The sequence below is a fragment of the Macrobrachium nipponense genome, chromosome 20 (assembly GCF_015104395.2).
Source record: "Macrobrachium nipponense isolate FS-2020 chromosome 20, ASM1510439v2, whole genome shotgun sequence".
Taxonomy (NCBI): domain Eukaryota; kingdom Metazoa; phylum Arthropoda; class Malacostraca; order Decapoda; family Palaemonidae; genus Macrobrachium; species Macrobrachium nipponense.
The window spans coordinates 61,713,739-61,721,266 of record NC_061089.1 but is presented as its reverse complement, the minus strand read 5'-3'; positions in this window follow the sequence as shown (position 1 = coordinate 61,721,266).

The window sequence follows — 7,528 nt, the reverse complement described above, 5'->3', positions numbered from 1 at the left end:
GTTGCAATGTAATTTAATTGTATAGGAAATACCATTCCTCACAAGCTGACTGCTTGATAACCCTTTCTCCTGCATCTCAATACTAGCCAATCCTTTCCCAGTGATTTTTTTTAGTATGAATGCAGGTCCATTGCATTTATGACAAATATTCCCGTCTAATCTATTTTCTGACTAGTATTCCTGTCTAATCCATTAAAAATGGATTACAGAAAGGTAGAGCATTCATTGGAAACAATGTTAACGTAAAAATCGTGAAAATACATCTTGTATGGGTTGCATAAGTCCTTTAAGTGTATGAACAAAATGTCGAAATGACTGAAATGTATTTAAAAAACCTTCGAGCTGATTTGTCAAGTTATCCAAAAACATTGAAAGATAGTTTTGAGCTATTTTTTTTTTCAGTTTGGTATTTATCAGGATTATTTTGGCAGTTTGTTGCTGAGTTTTCATCTAAAAATAGTTTAAAACATTGAGAGTTTCTAACTATTTTTCGCAGTTTGGTATTTATCGGCATTTTGGCACGTACAAACAGACAAATTCAAATATAGGAGTCACAGCCTGGCAGGACACGCGCTAAAACGGCATCTAAGGTTCTTTGCAACGAGCTTTCGGCCCCTAACTGCAACCCCTTAACTTCCTTTTACTGTACTTCTCATTTAACATCTCCAGTTACATCTTTCAAACCTTTTACCTTCCGTTTCAGCTCTGAATGGCCTCAGAGGTCCCAGTGCTTGGCATTTTGCCAAACTTCTGTTAAATTCAATTCTCAAGTCATTGAGTTTACTCTCTATATAGGCACTCGATAGCCATTGAGGTTAGTCTCGATACATGCCATGAGTTTTTATTAACAGGCAATGAGTTCGTTACTTTATGAACACAAGCAGTTTTACTCTGAACACAATGAGTTAATATTATTCATGAACACGCAATAGTTTGATCTGGCCACGAATACTGGCAATAGTTTTGTGGTGCCATCCATGGGCGTGGGCGAAGAATTTATTTTCCCTGAACCCTGTCAAATGCGTGTTAGGCTATCCGTGAACACAGTTAATGGTACTATCGGTACAATGATTGATGCTGTTCATGATTACAAGGCACTGAGACATTCATACTATCCTTGAATAAGGGCAGTGCTTCGTGGGGCTGGTCATAACATAAGTGGGAACTGTGATGCTTCCTTGAACAGTGTGTTTAGGCCTGTCCATGCGAGTGGGCCTGATCGGCGTGCTCCGGGGTTGACAGGCAAATTCTGGCGGGCTTACCCGTGCATGTTGTCCACATGGGTGAGGCGATGGAGAGGTGGGCGTGCCCGACGATGCCAGTAGCTCGTTCAGTGCGGTACGATAAACATGGTGCCTACCGCAAAGAGGAAGATAGCGTAGCATGATAATTGCTTTGTGTGTGATGAAAAAGAGAATATGGTGCAAAGAATGGCTCAGTAAAAGAAATGTATATGGTTAACATAACTTTCGTCTGCCAGGGTCAAAGCTCAAGCCATCGGGCACCACCATGGTGATTTTGCTACAAGACCCATCGGGCAATTTGACAGTTTGCCCGTTGAGGCCTGTCCACATGAGCGGGCCTGATCGGTGTGCTCCAGGGTTGACGGGCAAATTCTGGCAGGCTTAAGGCCTGTCTACACGACCGGGCCTGATCGGCAGACCTCCCCTCTTAACGGGCACTCTTGACAGACAAACCATCAAATTGCCCGATGGATCTTGTAGCAGAATCACCATGGTGGTGCCCGATGGCTTGAGCTTCGACCCTGGCAGACGAAAGTTATGTTAACCATATACATTTCTTGCACCATATTCTCTTCTTTTTCATCACACACAAAGCAATTATCATGCTACACAATATCTTCTTCTTTGCGGTAGGCACCAAGTTTATCGTACAACACTGAACACACTACTGGTATCGTTGGGCATGCCCACCTCTCCATCGCCTCACCTGTGTGGACAACATTCAGACAACATTCACGGGAAAGCCCGCCAGAATTTGCCCGTCAACCCCGGAGCACACCGATCAGGCCCGCTCGTGTGGATGGGCCTTTACCCGTGAATGTTGTCCACATGGGCGTGCCCGATGATGCCAGTAGTGTGTTCAGTGCGGTACGATAAACATGGTGCCTTCCGCAAAGAAGAAGATAGTGTAGCGTGATAACTGCTTTGTGTGTGATGAAAAAGAAGAGAATATGGTGCAAAGAATGGCTCAGTAAAAGAAATGTATATGGTTAACGCACGTCTGCCAGGGCCGAAGTTCAAGCCATCGGGCACCACCATGATGATTTTGCTACAAGACCCATCGGGCAATATGACGGTTTGCCCGTCAAGTGTGACCGTTAGAGGGGAAGTCCGCCGATCGTGTGGACAGACCTTTAGAGGGGAGGTCCGCCAATCAGGCCCGGTCGTGTGGACAGGCCTTTATGGAAACTGTTCATGAACACAGGCAGTTAGTTTGGGATGCTATCCATAATCAATGCGTGAGTTTCCAATGGTAACCATCAATAAGGCTTCTGAGTTTGTGAAATACACATTAACTTAGATAATGAGGTTAGATTTGAGTTGGATGCGATTGGCGGTACCCCATTAATTTAGTGAATGCGATGCTGTAATAAACGTCAGTGTTCAAGCTATCCATGACAATCAGGTATTTGGTCGTATTTGCTATAAAGCACCTGGAATATTTAAAGGGTCGGCAGACAGTTAATGCATGTAACAATATACATTTTTAAGTAGAGTATACTAAGGTATGAGTTGTTGAGTATTTGATAATGATAGTGGTAAAACTCCCTAACAAGAGCTCACATTACACAACTTTGTTGCTTTTTTTTCTTCTTTTTTAGCCGTTTCTTTAATTTTTACCTGATTTCTTGAAAGATCAAAGGCATCTTTTTAAGAACACGACTTTTATCAAATATGTGGGTTACATTAACTTTGATTTTGGCGATTTTCAGATTAGTACATTTACTAAGTATTAGGCCTTGACCACTCTAGCTGGATCTACCCGACGGGCAAACACTGCTCCCACAACACGTTACGCTATACTGAATCGACAGAGTATGGAGCCAGAACAATGCAATTATCTGGTTACATTGCTTCAGAAGCGAGAGAAAATAGAAACAGCTGGAAGTGCTCAACGGGCATGGCCGCTTATGTGGTCAGGCCTAATATACAAATTATGTGTGGTTTCTTAAGTGAAAATGTTTTAAGTCAGAAGCAGAGTAGCATTATAAAAGTATAAATGTTTGTTATACAGCCTTAATGCACAATTATGGTATAAAATGTACTAATACTCCAGATGGTTACAAATTTTCAGTGGGTATAACCTTTTTTGGGGGGATATTGTCGCCTTGATTGGAGAAACGTAACTTATGACTTTTATAAACTAATCATCCTTAAGGTATAAGAAATTTTCGAGTTAACGTTCTATTTACGGAGTTGCCGAGTAATTGCTGTAAGAAGATTTGAGGGGTTTTGCGAGCCTCTCGGTGTGATAGTTCTAAAAACCCAAGATATCGACAAGGTAGATGTAGGCTTCTATTCATTTAATTTCTAAATTTTCCACGCTGCGCTTTTCATTGAAATCCTGATAAGTTTGTACGTTAGGTTCCTCGGATATTCTTCACTCGTAAACCTACCATTTCCCTGTGTATTATAATATTTCTTAAACATAAATAATGGGTCTTCATTTTTCGGTTCTTGACTACTTCCTCGATATTTTCATAGGGGAAAACAAAGAAGTATGTGGAAACTGGTTTATCATCCATATAATTACAGATGTTGAAGATAAAAACTATTTAATTTAGAAATATACCATAAGGTTTAACAGTTATTTACGTGTGAGTGAATACACACGTGCAAGGCCTATATCAAATTTTAAACGTAAGCAATTAATTTAAGCCGTCTCAAGGAATTGTTGAAAATTCCATTTGTTCAACATTTATAGTGGAAATGTGGTTTGGGTATAGGTTGGAACACTCAAATGCCCTTGGCTAATTTGTGAGGAACGAGCTGAAGTTTGACTCCATGCTAATGAATAAATGTGCAGTAACCAAAAACGCTGTTAAATGTAATGTGAGAAAAAAAAATGAAAATGACGTAATTTTACTACTTTAGAACAATAAACAATTAGGAGGTAAAACTAGATAAAATTTAGTTTGATTGAGCTAGTACGAAAAAAAAAATCATATCGTGGAGCTACACTTCCATGGACGTATGTCTAAGGCTACGTGGCTAAATATAGGATCAACGCAGGTGAAAAGATTTATAAGTTATACATAATAAAAAAAAATCTGAACTATTGAAGTTAAGGCGTTAAATATAGGATTTACGCAGGTAAAAAGAATTTTAAGTTATAATTATATAAAAAAAACTTGAAATACTGAAGTTAAATTCTTGTTCAAGTATTGGGCAGCGTTTTTAATGGGGATGAGGAGGCGGGAGAATGGAAGTCGTTTAGCAAACGAGTGAGGTTGACCACATAAAGCTTCAAGATGCAAAGTTCCTTTTGTCGATTCTGAATAACCCCGTAGGTCCCAGCGCTTTGCATTTTGCCTAGATTTTCTGATTGCATTCAATCTAATACGTCACTACTAAAAAAAATATAGGGTAATGACCACTTATTTTCACAAGTATCTATGAAACCCCCGGAAGGTGGTCTGCCGTCAGTGCAACTCGTGCGGCTTACCGTAGGCATTACTTACGGCTCTTTGCAGCGTCTCTTCGTCCCCTAGCTACAACCCTTTAATTTCTTTTACTGTACCTACGTTCGTATTCTCCTAAAGTTTTCTTTCCACTCTCTCCTGTCATTGTTTCATAATGCTACTGCGAGGTTTTTCTCCTGTTACACTTTCAAACCTTTATTTTCCCTTTCAGCGCTAAATGACCTCATAGGTCCCAGCGCTTGGCATTAGGCTTAAGTGCTATATTCTATTCTGGAAATCATTTAAAGGCTAATAATTCTCAGAACTGGTTGTTTAGAATAGTAATTATTACGGATACCATTGGCTTAGTGAGTTTGTGAATTTGACACCGAATAGGAGATAAATGAGCAAAATAGTCAAACTTGGTAATCAAAAACGTTTGGAGGATTTTAACATGACTGCCGTTATATATGGAATGCTTCATCTGGATGTATCATAATTATGAAATGGACCCTTGAACTGCTGTCATTTCTGCTTATTACGGAAAATGAAATTGTCAACTACTTAAGGAATTTTCACATTAGAGCATGAAGTAAAATACAGGTTATAAAAAACTTTTTTGCTGCGTAGGACCCATATTTTAAAATCAATTCTCAATACGGGTTTTTAATAAACTGGTTGCTGTAGAACAGAATGGTTGTGGTAAACTGTTATTGCCTTTTAAATGCCTTTGATTAATTGTAAAGAAACGAATCTGAACAACTTGTACCAGGAATAAACAATGCGCATAATAGTAATAGAAGTGACTAACATTATGGAGGTTACTTATTAGAATGACTGTCGTAGCTTATTTAGAAAAAGATACACGCCGCCACTAAGCACTTCTTGACGAACACACATCTCGGGGTGCTCAGTCTGTTTTTTACGCAAATCGTTCCGACGATTATAAATATAATATGGGTCGTGCTATCAAGCCAAGCGCTGGGACCTGGCTCAGCTCGTTTGCTGCATAATACAATTATATATATTGTTGTATGTATATATACGTATAAATATATATATACATAATGTGTGTGAAAACATTTTAACTGTTGAGGCTCTTTATTTAGGGTATACGATAGCTAAAACCGAAACCGCATAGGTAAATTCACCGTGTTTGATCATTTTTAACTAAGATAATTGACAGTAAGTCAGCCAACTTTTCTTAACACCACCTGCAATTATTCACATATTAAGAAAACAGCGTCTCTTCTAATGTTATGAGTAGTCCGCACGAGCATCAGGAAATTTGAATTTTAGTGGCTAATTTGAATGGCATCCAGAATACGAGCTTACAGAGAAACAAAATACCACGGCTGTACCTTTTACCGTTATTGCTCCACTGATGTTTTAGGTTCCACACCTGCCCACCCGCTACAACATCCCCAGAACGCCAAAAGTCGATATCTGGATCTCCGAAACGGCTGAACGGATTTGGATGAAATCTGGCACAGTCAGAGACCTTAGAGGGAAACCTCTAAAGCCAAAGTTTCATGTTGATCGATTGAATATTTCCAGTTATAAGGGGCCAAAGTCGGGACATTTGTGTACTACGGATGGCTAGGCTTTACTAACCGCCAACTACCGTGCCCCACGGTTGACGTTTCAGGAGTAGCAAACGTAAAGCATTTTTTTTTTTACTTTTAAATGAATTCTATGTTTAAAAGAACAATTTTAGCAGTTGTAGCCAGTCATTATTTTGGAAGTGATGTATATTTCATTGCACGATTACTCATGCAAATCAATCAATGCCTCATTTATTTTCATTTGAGAAGGGTAGTAGGGTTGTGGCGAGGGGTTATGCTGTTGTAAAGGTTTGCGTCCTTAGGAAAATTAATTAAAACAAGTTGGTTATATGTGACTTTTATTGAAGCCATATAGCAAAAACAGTCTTTTACATGTAACTCCACTGTATTTTTTTTTATCTCTTTCAGATTGTTGTACTGTATACAGTTAAATGAAAGTGGCAAATTTATTTGATCGCATATTCAGTTTTTGTACTATTTAACAAGCTCCTCTCTCTCTCTCTCTCTCTCTCTCTCTCTCTCTCTCTCTCTCTCTCTCTCTCTCTCTCCCACACACAGACACACACATGCGTATATGTTTGCATATGCCAAAATCACGAATAGGCACAGTTATTATATGCAAGTGAAAGCTATTTTAAAATCAGTGCAACAATTTGAGTGCTATAGAAAGCTATGTAACAATATTAGGCTAAATAAAAATATATTTTACATTTATTCTTAAAGTAAATCTGCTGGAGGCTCCAGCGTAGGACACTGATTATTAAAGTTAAATCACACGAGTAAACTAGTTATGAAAATTTCCTTACTAATATATAATCCAGATTCATAACTGTTAAATTGAATTTGTACATAGTAGGTATAAATGCTTAAAATATTACTTAATATAAATTAACCTTATGCAAATAATCCAATAGGAATCTTATGACATAATCACAGGAAAACTTCACTTTAGTTGTGAATGTTTTATGACAGAAGTGGCTTTCATAACAATAACGAAAAAGAAACTCCAAGTTTTTACGACATTTTGTGAGAAAATGCAAGATGGGAAATCAAAATACCTAACCTAACCTAACTTTAGGCATAAAAGCTGACCTTCACTGTCATAACAGTTTGCGTAACTGCAGTTAAGAATGACCTTATCCATGACGACGAAGTCTGTCCTATCACATGGTCCCCCTAAAAGTTTTAAATTGATTTTCCAAAACAGCGATTGCAAGGAATTTTGAAAGTCGACTGTCAGTACTTCATATTAAACTGAGGAAGGGCTTAGGAAAGCAATGAAGTCTCTTCTCCACGATGCGTAACCCCGACTGCTGTG